Raw genomic sequence first — 25,308 nt, 5'->3', positions numbered from 1 at the left:
CCCTTTCAAATATTCGAAAATGGAAAGAGAAGCCTTTTACTATAGACCACATAATCAGTATCAATTGATCCCTCTCCTTCAAATAGGTGGGATGGATGAGATCTGTCATCATTGAGGGGCAAGAAAATTCAAGAAGGAACCTCCTGGTATTTGTTGCAGTGGAGGGAAAGTGAAAATCACTGATATATACGAACCACCAGAACCGTTAAAGTCTCTGTTGGATAGAACATCTGCCCACTCACAACATTTCTGAGGCAATATCAGGAGGTATAACTCACGTTTCCAAATGACATCATTTGGAGCTGAAGAAGTTAGGTTACCGGGCTACTTCCCTACGTTTAAGGTTTTTGGGCAAATATATTGTTACGGTTTCACGCCCGCCGGCGTGCTGACGGCCACGTAACTCGAATCGCGGCACGTCGCCCACCGGACGGACAATCCAGTCGTGACCCTCTCGGACTAACGCCGGGAACCAGCCACGGGTGGACCTTTCGGTCTCACCGCGATCGAGCCAATCAGCCCCCGCGTGGGATAGGGTTGCTCGCCAAATTCGACCTCCCTAAGTACCCACACGGAGGGTAGACCGGGCGATCGCACCTCGCCGCAGGTCGACTTCGGACACGGGCCGCTTAAGCGACCCGTTCCGTACTATCGGGATAACTGAGCGGTGTTATCGTCGGCCTCGACGGTTCGATTAATTATCGGGCGTATTCAGCCCACTACCAACCCTTTACGTGAAGCAAGATGGGGATTCAATAGAGGAAAAGACGAAGCGAAGCGGGAGAACAGTTCAATAATAAAGCACATTTATTCGCGATGAACGGAAAGCGCACATATACAATTCCACCAAAAGCACATAGAAAAGAAGAGAAACACAATGCAATTCCACCAAAAGCACATAGAAGGAAAAGAAACACAATGCAGAGCTAATACCGACTACGCGAGCACACGGCAACACTTATACAATTTTACATCACAGACGGCGCCGACAACACACATTCCCAAAAACAAAAGAAAAGAGAACCCTCAAGGATGAGGCGGGCCTGAGGCCGAGACCGGGTCGGGCCTACCCGTCTGGTGATGAGACGCGGAGCGGCGATGGTGCCTCAACTCCGCGGGCCTCGCGGGCAGTGTCTGGTAGGGGGTGGGAAAGGGGCCCCCTTGGTCGCACTATCTCAGCGCGGGGGGAAACAGGAGGGGGTTGCTGATGCTCGGGGGAAAGGAGGATTTCTACTCTGCCTCGAGTCCCGCGACGAGCGTCTCCACCTCGACCAGGTCGCGCCGTCGGCCTCCCTGGTGTGCAGCTCCTGGCATGACGCGAGCACCCCCTCGTCTGCCCTCGCCGCCTCTCCACAGCTCCGTCCTCTTCGCTCCGACTCCAACGCACACGACGACGACGACCAACTCCTTCTTGCTTCTTCTTCCCAACTCCACCGACTGCTAAGTCTTAACTCTCTCGACTTGACGAACGCGGTCGCTTATATAAGCCCCGTGGCTTCGCTCTCTCATCTTTGACCCCCTGCCTTCGACCTTTCACCTCGCTCCCAATTGGCCCGAGAAAAAGTGGGCGTGAATGCATTTTGATCCATAAATTTGCATATAGCGATCGCCCTCCAACGCCCTGGAGGCGGGGCCAAATCGCCCCTCGCTCACCGATTGGACGGAACAAAAGTGGGCGTGTGTCGTTTTTGATCCATTTTTGGAGCTGAAAATCCGTGGTTTTGTAAACGCTGTTCGACGCGCACCCTGCATGAGTCCAATACCGGTACCCACAAGCGGCGCAAGAACGGTGGCGATGCGACGGTTGTGAGGTGTGACGGGAAAGGTCATGGCTGTTGTGGTGAAGCGGCGTTGTGGTGGGTGGTTGATGTTGTGACGACTGTTGAGACGCGGTTGGCGGTGGTAACAATGGCGGTTGGTCCAAAATAAAGATAGTAAAAGAAAAACGTCTATCCTGAAGAGTCGCAGCACGCATAAATGACATGTATTCCCACTAGACAACGGGTTTGGGCCTAACTACACATATACTTACAGAGATATCTCACCTAAGGGACCTGAATGGTAGTTTGCGAATTTGGTAACCACAACAATATCATCGAGCCGGGGTCATTTTGCCACAACCCTGAGAAGAACCGAAGTTTCTTCAGATCTATTTCATGGGCGATCACAATCAGGAAGCTCAACGTAGGTGTGGCCTTGTTGAAGATATCCGTCTCGAGTTGGTTTTGGACTTGCAAAAGATGTTGCATGAAACTAACAACATCGTAAGAAGTTTCAAAACAGCCTTAGAACAGGCTCCCAGTGAAGACATGAGGGTTGTAATTCATGCTGATAGAACTCCTGCTGGAGAGCATGAGAGAAGATACAACGCCCCACAAGTAAATGAAGTGGCCCTCCTCATCATTGTGCAAGAATTCAATTGGCGTGACATCGTCATACACTGTAGAAATGACCAACTGCAGAGAATCAGTGAGACACACCGCTCCTATGATGCCCTGCTATACCCGTTGATTAACTGGGAAGGACAAGATGGCTATTGCTTCCAAATATGGCAGTTCAATCCCACGACTGGACGAATGAATGTTGGAAAAAAAGTATCTGCCAATGATTACGATGCATACAGGATCATGCACAGGCAAAATAGTTTCAATATTATTTTGCATTGTCACCAACTGTTTCACCAGTATATAGTTGATATTTATGCAAAGATTGAGTCTGAACGACGACTATTCATCAGAACTCATCAGCCGCAGTTACGCTTGGCTGATTATATACATCTCTGTGATTCTCTAACCAATGACGGCCATGCAAATGTTGGTCAATTAGTTATATTACCATCATCATTCACTGCTGGATCACGGTATATGGCAGAACGCACTCAAGATGCAATGACATATGTTCGAACTTTTGGAAGACCGGACCTTTTCATAACTTTAACCTGTAATCCTCAGTGGCCAGAAATTGTCAAAGAACGATTACCAGGACAAGTCGCACATGATCGACATGATCTAAGAGCGAGAGTCTTTCAGAGGAAAGTCATTCTGTTGATAGATCTTATGACGAATTTTAACGTGTGGTTTTGTTGCTGCCTACATGTATACCATAGAATGGCAAAAACGTGGTCTTCCACACGTACATAGCCTTTTTTGGCTCAGAGAAAAACTTAGACCCACCCAGATTCACTCAGTCATTCGCGCTGAATTGCCCAACCCTGAAGAGGATCTGTTTTTGTACGCTATTGTGAAACGTCATATGATCCATGGTCCATGTGGGGTAATAAATAGCAAGGCACCCTGCATGAGAAATGGAAAATGTGGAAAGAGGTTCCCAAGAGAACTCCTCCACGAAACGCAGTCGGATAAAGATGGATATCCGTTGTATCGTCGGTGGGCACCTGATGATGGTCGATTTGAAACGACGGTTAAAGTTCACGGTATTCCTGAACCTGTCGTTGTTGATAATAAATGGATAGTTCCATATATTCCATTACTCTCAACTATTTTCAATGCCCATATCAACGTTGAGCACTGCAATGGTGTAAAAGCTATCAAATACATTTGCAAATACATTCACAAGGGCAGTGATCAAGCCGTAGTAACCAATGAGAGAAACGATATCAACGAGGTTCAAAATTATGAAAATGGTCGATATATATATGCAGCAATGAAGCCATATGGAGGATATTGAACTTCCCCATTACTGGCAGGTTTCCTCCAGTTATTCACCTGACAATTCACCTTGAGAACGGACAGAAGAGTTTATTTTACCGATCAAAATGTCCAACAACGAATGGAAGAACCTCCAATTTCTAACTTACTGGCATTTTTCAAGCCATGCAAAATTGTTGACTTTGCTTGAACTCTACTGTATGCTCAGGTTCCATCGTATTTCACTTGGAACTCAAGTCAGAAACGTTAGAACAGGAGGAAGCAAGGTTCAGAAATTCCAGGATATCCCGCTATTTACAAATTTGACGCATTGGGTCGAGTGTACACAGTACATCCCAATAATTTTGAATGTTTCTGCGTCCGCCTCCTTCTGCATGTGAAACGAGGTCCAGTGAGTTTCATAGACCTGAGAACAGTGGACGGGCAAATTTGCAGCACATTCCGTGAGGCTTGCAATCTCCTCGGACTCCTAGAAGACGATTCCCATTGGAATGCCACGCTTGAAGAGGCAACTGTTTCTCAATCCCCATCGACCATGAGGTATCTATTTGCTATTATGATAATGGCGTGTGAGATGTCAGATCCCAAGAGCCTATGGGACATTCACAAAGAGGCCCTGTCTGAGGATGTAAAAAACAGAGTGCAAAGAGAACATCCCCAAGAGGACATCCAGTACACACCAGATATGTACAATGAGGCTCTGATATACATTGAAGATTTGTTATTATACATGAGTGGGAAAGATTTAACTAAGTGGGAACTTCCCTCTTCTAAAACTTCTGAAAGCGCAACCATCAGTTGAGAATGGTTCCGTGAAACAAACTACAACACAGATACTCTCGCAAAGTTTGTTTCTGACAATGAGCCGCTTCTGGTAAAGGATCAGAGTAATGCATATCAACTGATTTCTGAAGTGGTTCAAGAGGGAAGTGATGTGATATTTTTCTTGGATGCCACTTGTGGTACTGGCAAAACATTTATCCTCAACCTTTTGCTTGCTAAGATGAGGAGCCAGAAAAAGATCGCATGAGCCGTTGCTTCATCCAGTATAACCGCAGCACTACTTTCAGGTGGCCGCATAGCGCATTCTGCTTTCAAATTGCCTCTCGACTTCGCTACAATGGAATATCCGGTTTGTGGCATTGGCAAACAAACTGAAGCAGAAAAAGTGCTGAAGAATTGCGACTCATAGTTTGGGATGAAGGTACGATGTCGCCTAAAGATGCATTCGAAGCATTAGATAGAACTATGTGAGATTTAAGAGGAGTAGACCTGCCTATAGGTGGAGTTACGCTGGTTATTTCTGGCGATTTCAGACAAACTTTACCTGTCGTACCCCGTAGCACTCCAGCTGATGAAATGAAAGCCAGTATAAAATCTTCATACCTCTGGACATTCGTACAAACTATCCATCGAACAACAAATATGAGGGTCAAATTATATGGTGATTTAGATGCTGGCAATTTCGCACAATTACTTCTCAAACTTGGAAATGGTGAAATCCCGAACGCAAATGATGTAATATCTATTCCCGATGACTGTGGTACAATAGTTTCATCTATGGAAGAATTAGAGGCTCATGTGTATCCCAATTTCGCGACTGATTACAAAAACATACAGTGGCTCTGTGAAAGAACAATCCTGCCTCCACTTAATGAAACAGTCCGTGTAATAAACCATCAGTTATTACAAGTAGTGCCAGGCGAACAACATAGTCACAAGTCTATTGACACCACACTGGATACTGAGCAAGCCATACATTATCCCACAGAATTTCTAAATTCATTGGAATTACCAGGATTGCCTCCGTACAATCTGTCGTTAAAAGTTGGATGCCCTATTATGTTATTACGTAATCAAGATGCACCAAAACTTTCCAACAGAACTACACTGATTGTGAAAAGACTACTACCACATGTAATTGAGGCCACTATCATGACAGGATGTGCGAAAGGAGATGTATTCATTCCACGAATTCCACTCATTACATCAAATTCAACGATTGAATTTAAGAGACTACAATTTCCTGTTTGCCTGTGTTTTGCGATGTCTATCAATAAAGCACAAGGACAGTTATTGAAAGTAGCAGGGCTGGAATTATCCACTCCTTGCTTTTCCCATGGTCAGCTATATGTGGGATGGTCCAGAGTGGGATCATCGGAGGCTTTATACATATTGGCCCCAGAGGGGAAGACATCAAATATTGTTAATCCTCGAGCACTCCACTAAAATTATTGAGCTACTTCAGTTATTTCATAAACGGGAATAGGATGTGCGGTGACGGAAATACATGTTGCTGGTGAAAAATGAAAATCGTGGTGGGAAATAAAAAAATGGTAGTGGTGTTTTGTATATATACATATTACAGATATAAACAGAATGGTGATGGCGTATCGTGTTTGTGTATAATATTTTATAATTAAATGGTTATGGGCTATGTCGATATTTTATAGAATGGTTATGGGTGTCGGTACGTTGTAACTTCGTATACATAATATAACATAATTTTTTTATCGGATAACAGACGTAAATAAATCAAATACGCTGGGCCAGGCTGGGTTATGCCCGACGTATAAATTAAGTCGCAAATGATGACATGAAACCAGCCTCACATTGTTGAGGCATTATGGTTTTTTATCTGATGCGGCAATAAATCTTAACATTTTTGAACTAGAGTCTTCTGCATATAAAACATGGCGGGGAAAATATAATATTACAGTGGTGATGAAAAAAATAAAAATGGTGGCAGCCTCTACAATTTTACAATTCACTGTGACATATACTCCGTCAGACCCGCCGTCATCAATGGGATTCCTGTGCGGAGCACGGGTATCCCTGCTAGTTTAATATAAAACAAAGTTCCCTTACTTGGGACAACTGATGCTTTTGACAGTTTATTCACCAATTGACAGGTGCTCAAAATCAAACTCAAGATCCTAAGGTCCCAAACTCACGACCTTAATCATTCAGCCAACAGGCTAATATATGTTATTAAATTGTTTAATACTTGTTTCAGTTGATTTGGGTGATGGTTTGGATATGTTTCGCTTTTGGAATTGTTCAGTCCACTGTCCATTCCCCCCTCCACCCCTTCTCACAATCCTGGCCTGTTTTGATTGAGTCCACTTTTATGACATTTATTTTCGTAATAAAACAATTAATGTTGGATATAATTTTTTAATTTGGGTTGCGTGCACTCGCCCAGAGCTAAAGAAACTTCCATGCATTAGAATCAACATCAAGCCTTCAGCACTTATTGAGTTTGGTTGGGCTTAGGTTTTGCATTGTTTTTAGAGGGGAAGAACCACAAGGAGAAGAAGAAGCAGAAGTACTAATTGACGTTTTAGAGACCTCTCATTGTGGTACTTTAGCGATGTATTTTGGAGTCTTTTTAAGTCTTTGTAGTTCAGAAAACACTCGAGAATAAAAGTTCTGGCTTTTAAATGCTTATGTCTTCACTCTATAGTCGTTTATGAGCTTATCGTTGTGTACACATTCTGATGTGTGGCCATTTTCTTCCCCATATCATCCCTGGAAATGGAGTACGACTGTTATCCATGATACACTTGCTCCATTATATATATAGATGATGTAATATCTTTACTTACACATGCATCCCTTATTGTGAAGCAATATGTCGTTCACTTTGGTTCATATTACAGGTGTCCTCCCTAGTAAAAAATATGAAATTTACTCTTTGATTTCCCACAAAGTAGTGGGTCTGTGTACATTACCACAGATTGCACTTTGTTTTGTTTTGGTGATTGTTGGGAAATCTCGAGTTCACATGAACTTGGAGGCTCGTATCGGAACAATCGTGATGGAATGTTCTGGAATACCAATCTGGGATGTTTGTGCGTTGGCTTATTTAGTAATTCTGGCAGCATTGTGCCTCTGCCTTTCTCTTAAAGCAAGAACTTCAACTTCACACAATAATAATCAAAGGTTTATCACTTTTGGTATAATTTTTGGCTTCTTGGTGGGATTAGCTTTTGTCCCAGCTTACTACAGCACCCAAGGGAAGTTTCTCGTTGTGATTCAGGCTTTTTCAATCACTGCCATTGCTTATGGCATCCTCGGTTGTGTATTTTTTCCCTCCTGCTACCCAATCCTCTCTGAAATAAAACAAATAAAATAAATATACAATCGTTTTTCTGTCCCATTGTTTTATTTATGTACAATAATGTGGATTGTGCATTTGGTCAGAAACAAACAGTCGGGAAAGGTTTCGTATTTATCACTTGAGGAAGTCTATTAAGAGATTGGAATGGATGTACAGTTTGTCGACTAAAAATGGGAACACCTGAGTAAATGAGGGTCACGAAGCAATGGCTTCCACACAGGTGTGGCCCATGTGTTGACTAAGCAAATAACATCTCATCATGCTTCAGGTCATGTATAAGAATGTTACGTAGGCCTGGTTGCCTATAATTATGGCTAGCATGGCTGCAAGAGAGGACATTCCCAATGCTCCCATCCACAGAGCAGGTATGGTCACCCATTGGTTTAATGAGCATGAGACTGATGTTTCCAACATGTCATGGCCTCTTTGTGAGATATTCTTGAACGAGACAGTGTTTTTCCACCTCCGTCAAATAGGTGTGAGTTGAATGTCTTTCTTGCGGAAGAATCGTTACACATCCCTCTTGTAGAATTCCAGAAATTTGACTTGGCAGGCTGTGGAATTGACTTGGCAGGCTGTACTGGATTGGATGCACGTGGTGGCAGAATACCCTATTAAGTGACTTTATCTTAGTGATTACATTTTTGTTCACTCCCTGTATGTTGAGCATAATTGCTACTTCCTTAACAGGAACCAATGACTTGTCCATCTTATAAATCTCAACACAACAAACGGAATCCACATCCTCCTCGTTTGTCCTTTTCATTCACACCTTGCCTGTTTGTTTAAGGAAAATAGTGAGCCCTTTGATCTATTGGACCAAATTTTCATTGTACTTGACAGCCTTGTAGCATATTTGCACGCCATACTGTTTGAGCATTAGTTTGCCTTACACCAAGCCCAGATGTGCTTGGGCCACGGCAGAGATTATACATTCATTATTATTCGTGAGAAATGATAGGACAATTATTATTGTTGTTCATATTAGTAGTATTAACTAGCAGAGTACCCAATCTACCGGTGATCTTATTCCAAACATGAAACACGTTCTTCTGATGCATATCTTTATTTGAGTGGTGTTTAGGCAACTGACAGCTCTGCGTAGTCAGAAAAAAAGAAATAACCCTTGAAGTCATCTACATGAAGCAAAAACATACCTATTGCTTATAATTCAAACCACATCACTGCACTGGAAAACGTGGGGACAGGAATACTGACTGTACTGTAAATGGTGTAGATCTTGGAGGTGGCATGACATGGTATACATTTACGTCGAGAATTTGCATCCACCCCCTACCTCCATGACCACCGGTAAAGATAAATACACCCCAACACACCAATTGGGGTCATGCTGATCCTATTGAGTAAGACTGAATGGAATTGGCCCACAATTTTAGGAGTAGCATGACAAACAAACGCACACAAACACCAGTCCGTAAATTATAGTAAGGATAAGGGAAGAAGGGGGGAAGTGATTGTGAATTTCACGTTCCATCTTTATTTACTTTTAACATTGCTCTTAACAAACGGGAACAGGAACAACGCAGGCATGATAGGCCAAATGGCCTTCTCATGTGTTAAAGTTCCCTGGTGAAATGGGGAGGGGAGGACAGAGAGTTGGGGGTGAGGATGCATAGAGTTGGAAGAGCGAGATTGAGATGTTGGGGGCAGGGGCAGGGGGGAGGGAGATTGAGCTTGGGGTTCGAAGGGGGGTTGAGTACTTGGGATTTGGGCAGGTGAGGACTCAAAGAAGAAAGGGGGAGGGGACGACAGATTTGGCTTTGGGAGGGAGGGGAGACAGATAGGGGGCAGAGATTGGATTGAGGGGTTAAAGGCTTTTGAGGAGGGTGTTGGGGGGTTGAGTACATTGGCTTGGGAGGAGTTTGATGATTTGAATAAATCGGAAGGGTAGCACAGAATTTCGGTATGGTGGTAGTAGGGGGTGCAAAGACGACAGAGATGGGAAGGGGGGTTGAGGACTTTGGATTGTGTGTGTGTGTGCTTGTAGGGGGGGGTGGTTAGGAACCTTAAGTCACATTTTACATTATGCTGAATTTCCAATGGTCCCATGTAGTCCTGTTCGGTCTTTTGGGTCCTCTCAGTATTTTTTTTCCTCATTTCCTTTAAGGTCCTTAGGTTCTTTTGGATCCTCGAGGTCTTTTGCATCCTTTGGATCTTTTGAGTGCTCTGGGTCCTTTGGGTATTTTGGGTCTTTGGGATCCTCATGGTTTTTTGGGTGTTTTTCTTCCCTGGGGTCTTTTGGGTGTTTTCGTTCCTTGGGGTAAATTGGGTATTTTGGTTCCTCGGGGTCTTTTGTGTCTTACAGGTCTTTGGGGGGGGTTTTTTGGTCTTTTGGTTCTCCAGGTTATTTGGGGCATTTTGGGGGTCTTCAGAGTTTTTTGGGTATTGAAAGGTATTTTGGGTGTTCTGAGTCTTTGGGGTTTTCGGTGCAATTTCTCTGAAATTCGCATAATGGGTTTGAGGGTGATAAAAACAATAATATTATGTTGTGAGTACCATCGTTTAAGATAAATAAACAGATGTTTGGTACTACAGAACTTTAATATAGATACAAACAAACACGACATAATAGTGACCGAAGCTTATTGTGCTGTATAGTACTCTTCAGGGTAAAAATTGCAGCATGTGACTGAGGAAGTGAAGGCGTGTGCTTTGTATGCAGGTCTCAATAAGGTAAACACTGATTGGTTCAACCGTAATAACGTCACGGTTAATCCGAATGCCCATTGGTCGGCTCATCATCTTCACCTCGAGCTCCCATTGGCTGAAGCAGAGTTCATCAATGATTGACGTTTGCAACCTCATCCTCGAGAGAGGGGGGATGGGTTTCCCTGAAGGTCCATTCACCATTTGTTACCATACTTCACTTGATCTTTCTATGCTGAAAGAGACGCAGAGATCGTAAAAATTCCTTTTGACGACATAATTGAATGTTTTGAACCAATGTTTTGACGACATTGGATCGGCGGAAAGGATGAAGGTTGTTTCCAACATACGTAAAGGAAACAAGCGCCGACCTCGGCTTAATATCCTGAACATATCTGCATTGTACTGATCTGCACAGAGAGGGTTGGCAACCAGGTGCTGTGCAATGGCAGATGGAGCAGATACAATGGCTGGTGGTTGCTGGATAGTTCTCCATGCTCGCACTGGTTGTGTTGAACTAATTAGTGTCGACCTTATTGAGACCTGCTTATAAAGCACGCGCCTTCACTTCCTCCTTCACTTGCTGCCATTTTTACCCTGAAGACTACAGCATGATAAGATTATGTCATGTTTGTTTGTATCCATATTAAAGTTCTGCAGTACCAAACATCTGTTTATTTATCTTAAACGACGGTACTCACAATGTCAAGTCGAGCAGCTTAATCGCTTAGTTCGGCTTAATGGTAACTGTCGTACAGGTAAGTTATCCGTGAGGTTTCTCCAGGCTTGTCTGCGGCACAACGTGGTCCCAGGCTTTATCACAAAGTGCATTATCAGTTCTAAAATGAAGCATAGCACTACAGTGGAGCAGATGTTTATAATGGATGAGATCGGGCACTTGAATTGTACACGGTCTGTGCTCCGTCGTGTCTGACGCAATGCCTGGAATGAAGCAAGTGCTTTTGTGTCGCTGTGTGACAATCCGGTTATGTCGATACATTGCAGTGATTGACCAACGTGCAGAGATGGCAGTGCAGAAGAAATTCGATCGTACAATCGAATGGTTGAAGGTGAAAAGATTCGGTTCCCTGATCAAAGACTCATCCCGGCATGTCCTCAATAAATTGGACTATAAGCTGTCTGACACGGAAAGGTTCGTGTTGGCGCACGGTTTTAACTTCGGCATTATTTTACAACCAGTGCGAGCATGTTGAAATATCCAGCAACTACTGGCCACTGTATCTGCTTCATCTCCCATTGCACAGCACCTGGTTGCCAACCCGATCTGTGCAGATCAGTACAATGCAGATATGTTCAGGATATTGAGCCGAGGTCGGCGCTCGTTTCATTTACGTATGTTGGAAGGAACCTTCATCCTTACCACCGATCCAATATTATGTCGTCAAAAGGAATTTGTACGATCTCCGTGACTCTCTTTCAGCATGGAAAGATCAAGTGAAGTATGGTTACAAATGGTGAATGGACCTCAGGGGGAAACCCATCCTCCCTCTCTCCAGGATGTGGTTGCAAACGTCAATCATCGACTTACTCTGCTCCAGCCAATGGGAGCTCGAGGTGAAGATAATGAGCCAACCGATGGGCGTTCGGATTAACCGTGACGTCATTACGGTTGAACCAATCAGTGTCTACCTTATTGGGACCTGCGTATTAAGCAAGCGCCTTCTTTTCCTCCTTCACTTGCTGCGATTTTTACCCTGAAGAGTGCAGCACGAAAATCTTCGGTCATTATTGTGTCATGTTTGTTTAGAAACATCATAAAATGTTATTAAATTAAACTTGATATTAAAATTATTGTATTGTTATAAATCTGTATTGAAAGATGATCAATCTTTCTCATAAATATGTTCAAAACCGGTTGGCGTTTCAACTAATACTTAAAATCATTATTCAGTAGAAAAGAATTGCGCATAATTTAAAAGCTATCTTGCTTTCTCGGGAATTTTTTTTATGAAAGGCACCAGCAAGCTGGGTAGGAATATGATTTCAGTACAACTGGAATGAGGTTCTCAGGAAATGTCCAGATGTATTAATGAAGCTCTAATTGCTTCAAGATGGTATATTTCCCCAGTCTGCTAGAAGCAGACTGACTATTAAACTACATACTATATAATGCTATCAAAATACCCAAAAGAGTTGCAGTTTGACGTCAATCTATCATTCTGTGCATCATTCTGTGCCGAGAGAGAATCTACATATATGGGTTTGAAATGTATGATACAATTCTACAACCAAATCAAGCAGGCGGCTGTACGAAGGTTGAAGATGAGCTCCACCTGGGAATATCAAGACCTGACAAACTGTGGCACCAGCATTTGGAAATAAAAATGCTATGTTTCTCTGAATTATATGTAAAGGACTTAACTTTATCATGTATTTCAGAGATCTGGCACAAAATTGTGTTCTGATCACTCCATATGCGCATATGTATTTGTTGTATGTTGAATAAATATTCAAATGTACAGGATAACTTAAGAATTTCTTCTACAGGGTCTTTTCAATCTTGAGGGTCTTTTAGGTCTTTGGGTCTTTGGGTCTTGTTGGGTTTTCGGGGACTTCAAGGGTCTTTTTGGTATTTTGGGTCTTTGGCATCTATGTCTTTTGGGTCTTTACGTCTTTTTGGTCCTATGGGTACTTCAGGTTACAATTGCAGGTGACATCAGATCAGTTGTCCAACCAATGGGTGAAGAGCAGATATCCATGCAAACATAATCACATACACTCACTCCATTATATAAAGATTTATATATGCCTTGTTACAATGTTATCATTATTTTTGTTCCAAACAGACCCAAATGCAACAGCACAATATCTCAAAGTTTATGGATGGATTTGGATGAAACTTGGTGGACATGTTGGGTTATGGTTAGGGTTAGGACTAATTAATTCGATTTTAGTGAAATTTTCAAATCCAGATACGATGATTTTTCAAGAGATTCTTAACCATCAAGAGTTAGGGCCAAAAACTAAGTATATCATGATATCTCAAGAAGTTGTGGACAAGTTATGAAAAAACTAGGTGGATGAGTTGGTGAGGTGACAAGAACAAGCCAATTTGATTTTGATTTAGGTCCGGATTCAGAACCGATCAATCATTGGGATACAGCATGCAAAATGGTCAGCCTGGCAGAGGAACATGCTCCACTGAGTGCCATTCCATTTTTCCAAGTGTCACTCTGTATGATTTTTTTATTCATCTGTCTGTTTGTCACACGTTTTTTGACCACAGTATTCAAGCAATCGTTCTGAATTTTATTTGTGTATTTCAGCATACCAGCCAAGGACAGCAATGCTTAATTTTGGTGAAGATCCAGATCCGGATCCGAGAAATTTTCAAGTGATTCTTCACCAATAAATCAAGAATTACTGCTCACCTTCACTCTTTCATTCCTCTTTTTCCCCACTTCTGGCACAAATTACTACATTCTCTTCAATCCCACTCTTCCCTCCAGGTCTTCCAAACAGCTGTTCACCAACATCTCTTATCTTCCCCCATCCCAAACCATGATCTTTTCTACTCCTGTTAACCCACCCCATTCCCACCACCTTCAAATTCCCTGCTTTTCTTCCTGAAAGTCTGTCGTGTCCATCGTGTTTACCCCATATAACCCTCCCCACCCCTCTTCCTTCCACAGATCTCCCAATGTCTGTTCCCCACCGTTTTGTGCTTTCCTCTCTTGTCTCCTGCTGTGCTTGTTATATGTCCTGTGTGTTAGCTCTTATATGAGCCTCGACAGTGTATCCAAAAAAAAAAATGAAGTTGAATGCGAGATGTTGTCAAATTAACAATTGACAGAAATAATTTGAATTATATTATACGTGCAAGAAAATTTAAATGATATTATGCGTCGCATCATGGATGGGTATATTAGGGGGGGAGTGAGGAAGTGTGAGGTGCAGGAGGAAGGGGAGAGAGGTGGGGCATGAGGAGGGTGGAGGAAGGATGGGGTGAAGAAAGGCAGAGCTAGGAAGGGGGAAAGAGGGAGGAAAGTGGGGGGGGGAGTGAGAGAAACGCCTTACCAAACTTTGCTGAACATTCTGGGTGGGGGCGTGGGAAGAGGAGGATGGGGGAAGTGGGGAGGGGTTTGGGAGGAGGTACGTGTGAGAGGAGGACGTTCTGGACTTGCATTTGTTCGGGGGACTCGAGAGAAAAATGGGGAAAGTATTCTTGAGTTGTGTTTTGTAGTTGGATTTGTGGAGAAAGGGGCTTGGGGCATTAATGCAAGATTGAACAAAATGGGGTATCTTAAAACAACAGATCATTGCTGCATCTGGAGACCACCAAGAGATGTCCATGGGGGTAGTGAGGGGAGGGGGTTTTGGAGGAGGAGTGAAGTGTGAGGAGAGAGGGAGAGAAGGAAGCATGAGGGGAAGGGAAGGGTGATAAAATTTTCCCAAATGGTAACATTTTCTTTATAACCACCAGGTTCAATATAAAACTGGGTAGAAGCATTTAAAACCCATGCAATCTAACTGGCAAAGGCAGACCTGCATGCATGCATGCACACACATTGCAAGTACTTTTCCACCCCTCTGGTCAGCTCACTCCAAATCTGATACATACATGCTCCACTCTGGGGAAGCTGCTTTAAATGCAAAACTAAACTGCCAGTCCTTAACAGTCCCCTCAACAGAGGAGAGGGAGAGGGGTGGGGGTGCAGGTGAACGGGAAATGTGGGAAATGTGGGAGATAGTGGAAGAGAGAGAGAGAGAGAGAGAGAGAGAGAGAGAGAGAGAGAGAGAGAGAGAGAGAGAGAGAGAGAGAGAGAGAGAGAGAGAGAGAGAGAGAGAGAGAGAGAGAGAGAGAGAGAAAAAAAAAAAAAAAAAAAGAGTCAGAGGAGGAAGCTTTGCTCTTTCTCTCCTCCTTTTTTCCCGCCTTTGGAACAAACTCCCACATTCTCTTCAATCCAACTTTTCCCTCCAGGTCTTCAAAACAGCTATTCACCACCACCCTTTATCTACCCCCCCCCATCCAAAACCATGATGTTTTCTACACTGGCTAATCAACCCCAAACCACCTCCTTCAAATTCCCTGCATTCCTTCCTGAAAGTCCCTGTTGTGTCCATCTTGTCTACCCCGTGTACTCCGCCCCATCACTCTCCCTTCCACAATCTCCTCATGTCTCTGTCCCCCCACTGTTTTTTTCCTCCCCTCTCGCCCCTTCTCTTGTCTCCTGCTCCACTTGTTGAACATTCTGTGTGCTAGCTCTCATACAAGGCCTCGACAGTGTATCCAAAAAAACAACAAAAAGTGACTTCCAGTTTAACATCTATTCGAGAGAAAGCACATACCTTGGTGAATCACCCTGTCTGTGAAGCACCAGCAACTCCCCTTGCATGAATCCTCCGTCTTGTTTCCCACAGTCTCCCGAAGAGACCTGGCAATCCTCTACAGGCTTCGACTTGGACATTGTGCTCTAAACTCCTACTTACATAGGATAGGTTGTCACCCAATGGGGTTCTATGAGCGGCGTAACATTCCTGAAGATTTGGATTACATCTTCACACAATGCCCTTAGTACAGTGTACCCAGATTGCGCCTCTTTCACTCTGCCCGAGAGATGGGGATCAGCTGGTAATGTGTGCCGATTGAGCCAGAAGCACCCTCAAAACGACATAATTGTTGAAATTTATAAAACAAAATGGGTCTAAAAATATAAAGCCCCCCCTTCCCCCCACAAACTTGTTTGCTCCAGCCGAAGTGTTCTGGCTTGTGGCATATCTGGAGCCTTATGGCTCTGAAAACACCATTAAAACAAAGGAAGAAAAATAAACACCAGAATGACAGTTCATAGCTTAGTGAAGATTCTAACCCAGCTCAACAGCTTGGATCAAGGATAGTTACCTCTCAGCTATCCTGCCATGATGTGGCAATTCATTGCTTTGTAACAACTGAAAACATACATTTTTTTACTCATTGTAATCATCCAATTTATTTTGCATCCCAAGCTCCAGAGATGTCCCCATGGAGAACTATGCCATGATATCACAATGGAAGCGAGTGGAGATCGAACCTTGAAGAGTATTACAAGCAAGTACTCCAATTAAGTGTTTGAAGAAACTTTTAAAAACGAAACGTTCAATTTTTTTGTATATGTATCTATCTATGTCGAAGTGTTGGGTCGTATAATGAAAAGATCGTACAAAAAGTGGAAACATTGAAATAAAATTGCACATTTTCATTGAGCAATCCACCACCCAAGCACCACAAGCACAACAGTATGGGGCCAAACACAGGTGAGTGGCGACTGAACTTCGTTCAATTTGATCGATATGTCCAGCAAAAGTGCGAATACTTTTGCTGTGTATGGCCATGGCTTGGAAACAAATAACAAAGCTCGCCAAGTGGCTCAAGCACTCAAACAAGCACTCTAATGAAATGGTTGACAAGGAATGGCTGCCTTGGCAAGTGATTCGCAATTGCTGATTGGTCATATAAACACCATGCAGATGGAGGTGCCCGGAATATCAAACCAAGTCCAAATTGGACAAATGAACACTTTAGGTAGCAATCAAAACTGCTGATAAATTCAATTCCAGAGTTTGAAATTTGAAATTCGTCTGAGATTAAGAGATTCTAGAGGTTATGGCATGTGAGGAAATAAAATAAAGCCATGAACGCTGGCGTGTCCAGAAATTTATATGCATTGCAATGTATTCAGTGTTTCTGAGTTATGATGTTTAGGCATTCGATGACATGAGTGAGGGAAGTGAAGAAAAAAAACTTCATCATTAAGAAACCATTGTGACCCATTCCATGTCAAGGCATTGTTGAGCAGGCCAAAAAAACAATGGTGAATTAAGACCCCAGCGAGTGGCAGATGTCCAAGGATGAGCCTTGATGAAGGATAATGAAATAAGGCCGTTAATGATCTTCCAACGGGATGTTTAAAGAACCCAAACACACAATTTTCATTCATGCACTCCGTTGGAGATCCCTTCGTATGCAGGAAAAGTTTCAGTCTGCTCGGTTTCATGGTTTTGGAGTTATGGAGTAGTAACACTGACACACACACACACACACACACACACACACACACACACACACACACACACACTGACATTTATCAGAAAATATTTTAGGAATAACCCTGATACTGTACAAATGATGAAATGTTGGTGTTCAAATGTGGATGTCGAATTGTTCCGAACAGAAAATGATAAAAAAAAAAATTAGGTGTGTGTGTGTGTGTGTGTGTGTGTGTGTGTGTGTGTGTGTGTGTGTGTGTGTGTGTGTGTGTGTGTGTGTGTGTGTGTGTGTGTCCTCTCCAAGGCTTGCTTTTCAGCCACAAACTCGCATTTCCTTGACAAAATTGCTTCCAATCTCCAATAACTTTTTCGTCCTCATTTCAACACACACTTGGATGACGATCAGGACTTCTTCAGCTTGCAAACACTGACAGGATTTCACTCCTATTATCTTAATCTACAAATTGATGATACTTCACACCACCTGCCAGAAGTATCATTATCTGCTCCCACGAGCAACATGTTGCACAACCTTCTTTACGCACCAGCTTCGACCAAAAGAGTCCCTATTTGAGACTGCTTCAGAGCGACCTCTTTGAGAAAGCTCCTCTCACCTTCTTCTCAAAACACATGGAGTTCCCTCTCACCTGAGGATGATATTGCAGATGGCTGTTTCACCTTTCGACATGTAGTTAATAAGACAAGTCATTGCATTTGAGTGTGCCATCCCTCAGATGGATGTTAATCTGGATGATACATCTGCTGGCATTAGTTTATGGAGGGTAAATGTAACAAGCTGTCCTTCAATGAAGAATATGTGAGTTATCACCGACACCCTAAACAAATTGAAAATTCCTTTCAATATCAGCTCCAGTTGACCAGCAGGCCTTGCCACGTGCTTCATGAAAGTTTTGGCCCAGAACTTCCCCTTTAATGCACCCACAAACTAAGGTGGAATTGTGGTTATTAAAGTAGTATTGGCAGCACTCGAAGTAGATATTTTTTGAATTTATGTGAAGAATTATTATTCCAAAATACATTCTGGTGAGTCCATTTTTGAAATATATGTTGAAATCATCTATGTTTGTGGAATGCAAACAATTAAAATAATGGGATAATCTTGCAGCATGTTGTGCAGTACATTTAAAATAATGGTATTTAATTTGTTCAATTCCTGGAAGACAAGTATCATTCGACAAATATATAATTGAGAATAAAATTTTACATTTTAAACCTCTTTTTTTCCTAGTAAATTACATCAAAACATTCACAGAAAATGTAAATGTTTAAATCGATGATTATTTATGAGAATAATTTTTGATTTGTTGGGATTGCATTTGGTATCCAGGGAACATGTAATGGAGAAAACGGTTGTCAAGACACCGAGTTTGAACGATATAAATTGGGATGGTTGTTACTCAAATAAACCAACATTAAATTAGCAGAATTGATATTCTAGAAGGAAATGTAAAAAAATATATATAAATTTAGTAAATTATTTTCATTTCTTGATATAAAGGATGAAGAAACCAAGTGATGTGTGAAATGTTTTCAGTTTGTTTAACTTGTTATAATATGTTTGTGTCTTTTTTATTTATTTATTCTTACTTACCTGCTGCTGATGGAGATGCTTGCCAACCTCATGTCAGTAAAGATGACAAAACGATGTTTTCCAGCGGAGATATTATTCTTGGAGGCTTTTTCCCAATTCACAATTCTGCGATGGAACAGAAATCTGTTCTGAAATGGTTTCCTCCAGAAGTCGTGTGTACCACGTAAGTTCCAATGTTATGAGTTTATTCTTATATTTCACACATTTCAATACTCATTCCACATGATGATTGAGCTGTGTTTTTAATGTGGCAACTACTCTAGGTTTTGAATCACGATGAACTCCAATCTCTCATTTAAAAAGTCAAAATATTTCTCATAAATAAGAGTTGAATATTCTGTTAATCAAAGGTGAAGTTTGTTATTTATTTTATATCCTTGTGAATAATAAAAATATATATTATGTTCCACCTATGACATTTGAAAAGTGTGGAGATTTTGACCAGGTTTATTAAATTTTCACCCCTTCCAAATATTTTCAATGAACTAAGATTGTTTGTTTCAGGATACGACCATTCGGACTACAATGGGCTTTGACAATGGTGTTTGCAATTCATGAGATCAATCAGAATGAAATACTTCTTCCCAACATTACGCTCGGATATGATATCCATGACTCTTGTTTTGCTATTCCTAAAATAATAGAGACTGGTCTGACCTTCCTAGAAGGGGAAATTGACTCAAATGTAAAATTTAAAGGTTCTTGTTCAATAAAAACTATAATCGGTCCATATGCCTCCACCCTGACAACGTTCCTGAGTACAGCACTCAGCCTGTTTTATCTTCCACAGGTAAGAAATTAATATGCATTTTAACATTCATATATATGGGATTGTGCAGTTAACTGGAAGTAACCGGCTCAGATAAGCTTGAAACTTTCAGAGATCTGAAGCACAGTCGAACTTAGCATGTATTTTCCATTTGGATCAGAGACTATTATGGAAGGGCAAGTTACAGGACAGGAGTTGAACTGAATTTATGTTGCTCCTCTTCAGCTTGTGGGTCTTTGGCCTCACCCTTCATCAATATGGTCTTTTCTTTCTTACCCTGTGGAGTCGATCTGATTTGAGGTGACCCATGGCACTCCTTCATCTAATATGACAGAACGCTGGATGTCCTCTGTTCATTTTGGTTGTGGACATTTACAATCCTATTGCATCTCTTGAAATGATAGGCTACGGTTTTTCTCGTATCTCGGCTGAATTCCTTCCCCCCCTCCACCTCTTTGTTTTCTTCGATAAAAGTTTGAAAAAAGATTACTATGCGATTGTTTACCATAATACAACTGCATGACATACTATATTCTCCATAAACTTGCATATTAATCACAAAAATAACAATACAACTCTAAAATCAACTTGGATTTGGATATTGGCTCATTGCCAAAAATAACAAAAAATAACATCAATAGTTGCTTGATTTAATGTCTTGGTCACCCGAACACCGAAATTTTGGTGCATAAGTTACATTGCAACTTATTGAGCAACACGTAGTAAGGATTATCAACCTTATTTTGAAAAGTTCAGTGAGGACATGCTTTTCAAAAGACCTCTTACATTTTTCATGAAAAATAAAGGATGCTTTAAGTGGAAAATCGTGTTACAATCATCAATTTTGAAATCAATATAACAAGTATCTTGTATAATACACTTAATGGGATACGAAGCCTCTCAGGCTGGGCAACCTATTGTTTTTCTTCTGTTTATTCTCCGATATTATTTATTACCTCCACCACCAAAGGTGTATGGAGGTGATGTTTTCACCCCAATCTGTCTGCTAGTTTGTCTGTTTGTTTGTGAACAGGATATGGCAAAACGTTGCAGACAGATTCAGAAAAAAAAGAAATTGGTGGAGTGCTTGGGTACGTGACACGGACAAAATGATTGGATTTTGGTGAAGATCCGAATCCAGATCTGAACATTTTAAAAGGAATTTTTCACCATTGAGAGACTGGGCCCAAAACAACATATAACAGGATTTCTAAAAAAGTTGTGAATGGACTTGGATGAAACTTGGTGGGCAGGTTGGGTATGTAACAAGGAAGATTTGATTAGATTTCGGTGATGATCGAGATCCAGATCTGGATTCGAGAATTTTTAAAGTGATTCTTCATCATTGAATGATGGGGCTAATACAACATATAGAGTGCTTATAGAAAGTCTTCACCCCGTTTCAATTTTTTTTCACCTTCTGTTGTCTTGTAGCCAAGAATTATATTGCATTAAATCAGACTCTTTCCACCTTTATTTAACATCATAACCCACAACTTCCTCGTGAAAAACAAATTATACAATTTTCAGAAAATTTATTAAAAATACAAAACTAGAATATCTTGGTTGGATAAGCATACCCCCCCCCCTTATAATAGCAATTATAATTTAGCACAGGTGTACCCAATTGACGTCAAAATCACACTAAGTTAATTGGCCTCAACCTGTGTTAAACCTTGGAGCACAGTCAAGACAATCATTAAGAACTGGAAGGTATATGGTCCCACCAAGACCATGCCGAGATCAGGCCGTCCCTCAAAACTAGATGACCAAGCAAGGAAGAGACTGAGCAGAGAAGCCACCAACAGGACAATGGCAACTTTGAAAGAGCTATTCGCATTATTGGTATGGCAAAGACTGGTCACTGGGTGCATGTGTGGGGTTTGAGGATAAACTCCCTGTGCATCTGTTTCATTCCCCATGCTCCTCTGACTGTCTGCCATTTTGCCCAATGACCTTCAAGCACGTGTTAAAATCTCCGAGGATCAACGTGTCCACCTCCTATTAATAAGGAACCACTCGGCCATCCCAGGGGCTGGCGGTGTTAACCGCCCTTCAACACAAATTGGGTTGGGGGGTTAACCTGGGATGGCCACCCCCACAACAGTATTATTGTTTTAAAGGAAGACAATGGGGATTAATAAGTATTATTGAAAAAATATCCTTCTGTCTCTTGTTGAATGCTGGTTTCATCAGATAAACAACACAAAGGGCACATGAGTGTTCTTATTTCTTTTGTAGCGTGACATCCTCTGGGTAACTTGTGCATTCATTTTGGTGCATCGAGGTGGACATGTAAAAACTTGGACAAAAAAACTAATGACAGGATGGTCCGAATGGCCTTCTCCTGTACTGACATTCCTTTTGTATCATTGTTAAGAACAGGAAAAAATGTGGAGGGAAGGACAGACTTGTGTGGGGTGGGGGAGAGAGAGGACAGAGAGTTGGGAGAGGGAGGTAGAGGAGTTGAGGGTGGTGGGTCGAGGGATTGGGGTTGAGAGTGAGGTTGAGAAATTGGGGTTTGGGGGGAGTTGAGAATTTGAAGAAGATAGGGGAGGATAAAGTTTGGGTGTGGGCAGAGAGGGGACAGAGAGTTGGAACAGTGGAGTGGAGACCTTGAGAGGGTGGTTTGAGGTCTTGTGTTCAGGAATTTGAGGAGTTGGTCTTGGGAGGGGGGTGGGTGCAATAACTGTGGTTTTGGGTGGGGATAGTTGAAGACTCGAAGAAGTACACTGATGAGCCAAAACATTATGACCACTGACAGGTGAAGTGAATGACATTGATTATCGTGTTACAATGGAAACTCCAAGGGTGGGATATATTAGGCAACAATTGAATGGTCAGTTCTTGAAGTTGATGTGTTGGATGCAGGAGAAATGGGCAGCAGTATAGACCTGAGCGACTTTGACAAGGGCCAAATTGTTATGGCCAGACGACTGGGTCAGAGCATCTCTGAAATGGAAAAGCTTTTAGGGTGCTCCCGGTCAGCAGTGGTGAATACCTACGGACAGTGGTCCGAGGAGCGACAAACCACAAACCAGCGACAGGGTGTTGGGCGCCAAAGGATTATTGATGAATGAGGGCAAAAAAGACTATCCCATCTGTTCCAAACCGCCAGAAGGTCTACTGTGGCACAAATCACAGAAAATTTTAATGGTGATCACGGGAGGAATGTGTTACAATCCACAGTACATCACACCCTGCTGCGTATGTGGCTGCGTAGCCGCAGACTGGTCAGAGTGCCCATGACGACCCCTATCCACCATCAAAAGTGCCTACAATGGGCACGCGAGCATCGGAACTGGACCTTGGAGCAGTGGAAGAAGGTTGCCTGGTCCGATGAATCTTGTTTTCTTTTAGATAATGTGGATGGCCATGTATGTGTGCACCATTTACCTGGGGAAGTGATGGCACCAGGATGCATTGTGAGAAGACGACAAGCCAGTGGAGGGAGTGTGATGCTCTCGGCAATGTTCTGCTGGGAAACCCTGGGTCTGACCATTCATGTGGATGTCAATTTGACACGTGTCACCTACCAAAACATTGTTGCAGTCCAGGTACACCCCTTCATGGCAATGGTATTCCCTGATGGCAGTGGACTCTTTCAGCATGATAATGCGCCCTGCCACACTGCAGACATTGTTCGGGAATGGTTTTATGAACATGATGAAGTATTCACGGTGTTGCACTAGCCTCCAAATTCTCCAGATCTCAATCCGATTGAGCATCTGTGGGATGTGCTGGACCGACAAGTCCAATCCAAGGCGACTCCACCTCACTACATACAGGACTTGAAGGATCTGCTGCTAATGTGTTGGTGCCAGATACCAGAGGACACTTTCTGGGGTCTTGTCGAGTCCATGCCTCGGCGGGTCGGCGCTGTTTTGGTGGCACACGGAGGACCAACAGCATATTAGGCAGGTGGTCATAACGTTTTGGCTCATCAGTGTAAGTGGGAGAGCAGAAAAGAGAATTGATTGGGGGCAGAAGGTTTTGAGAAGGGGGTTGAGGCTTGGGGTGGGGGGGGGGGGTTGGGGTTGAGGACTTGTGGTGGGGATTAATTTTTTTATGCAATATTGAGGCTTGTATGAGAGCTTACACACAGAGCATACAACAAGGGGGCAGGAGACAAGAGGGGAAGGACATTACAGTGGGGAACAGAGACATGAGGTCTGTGGAAGGGAGAGGGATGGCATGGGGTACACAGGGTAAAGGATGTGTGGTTTGATTGAGGATGTGGGGTTTGAGAACTTATGGTTGGGTGGAAGGAGAGAGGGGTGATTGGGTTGAGGAGCAAAGTGACATATTACTTTCGGTGGGATTTCTGTGGGTCCTATATTTTCTCTCATCCATATGAATAAAAAGAAACATCCATTGGGTCAGTGTGGAGAAATTAAGTAAAACTCCATAAACGTCTCCATGAATGAAATGAGCAACCTTTATTATTGAGCTAATTAATTGGGGGTGGGAGGAGAGCAATGGAGGTCAGAGGATACACATCATCATGGATTTCAACATGACGACTAGTCCACAAGCATATGTAAATTTATTAATATTGGACAATCACATTGGTTTTGGCACAAGAGTTTCTGAATATGTTGACAATTTACCTTTTCCATTTCACCTTAAATGAGGAGATCCATGTCATTTTTCAAATCTATTCCAGATTAGTTATGGTTCTGGCTGTGACTGTTTTAGCAACAGAAAGCACTACCCATCCTTCTTCAGGACATACCATAACGATGTCTATTCAGGCAGTGCATATGCACATTTGGTGATACATTTTGGCTGGACATATGTTGGCCTCTTTGCTGTGGAAGATGATTATATCTGGAATGTCATGGCTACGTTCTTTCATGAGATTGGGCCTTTTGGAATATGCACAGCTTTTGAAGAAATTTTACCTCACCACTATCAACAAGACCATCTTGAGAACCTTGGTGAGAAGATTGTGATATAAGCTCTTGTGTGCTGAGGGATGGGGGTGGCTTTGAGTGAGGGGAAGTGACCTACTTTGGGGTATAGGCTGTATTGCTCATGTGGGATTGGCTTGAGCCTAATTCAGTGCTGCTTTGAGTTACAAATCTCTGAGATTGAATATTTCCCACACTGCCCAAAATTTGAGATTTATTGGCGAAAGATGATACTTGTGGGAACGAAGGGATGGAGTCAGTTTGATTACTTGTTGTCATCGAAGCTGTTGTCAAAAAGAAGCCAGATCCAAAAAATTATACAATTCTTGCTGCCCCCATGTTTTCGATGAAGTTGAAATTTAAAACTTGTGTTCTCCATCACAACGAAATCTTAATTTTGAAGTTTCATGTCGCTTGATTAAGCAGTTCCAAAAAAAAACATTTAATAGTTTTTCTTCAATCCAATATGGCTGCCAAACCATGTGAACTATCAATTAATCCTTAACAAACTTGCACACCCATGGCTTTGCGAACATTTATTTGAAGTTTCCCCTCCATCTGTCCAGCTG

The 25,308-nt window shown here is 42.4% G+C and overlaps 1 long non-coding RNA gene and 1 pseudogene across 2 annotated transcripts in view; both read left to right on the top strand.

Moving 5' to 3' along the window:
* The first annotated feature begins 3,093 nt into the window (after window positions 1–3,093).
* On the top strand, window positions 3,094–3,812 carry LOC147035866 (uncharacterized; annotated as a pseudogene).
* Window positions 3,813–8,109: 4,297 nt separating this feature from the next.
* LOC147035865 (uncharacterized) overlaps window positions 8,110–25,308 on the top strand; it is a 38,033-nt gene continuing 20,834 nt past the window's right edge. The window contains exons 1-3 of one of the 2 annotated variants that reach the window (XR_015049189.1): window positions 8,110–8,156; window positions 19,122–19,220; window positions 19,562–19,840. This is a non-coding gene — a long non-coding RNA (uncharacterized LOC147035865). Of the gene's footprint in view, window positions 8,157–19,121; window positions 19,221–19,561; window positions 19,841–25,308 lie in introns of those variants that run through there. The other variant, XR_015049200.1, reaches the window with a different exon arrangement.

Source organism: Eptatretus burgeri, chromosome 1 (genome assembly GCF_056783735.1).
Source record: "Eptatretus burgeri isolate ZD-2024b chromosome 1, Ebu_testis_v1, whole genome shotgun sequence".
NCBI lineage: Eukaryota > Metazoa > Chordata > Myxini > Myxiniformes > Myxinidae > Eptatretus > Eptatretus burgeri.
This window is presented reverse-complemented; position numbering and strand designations above follow the sequence as displayed.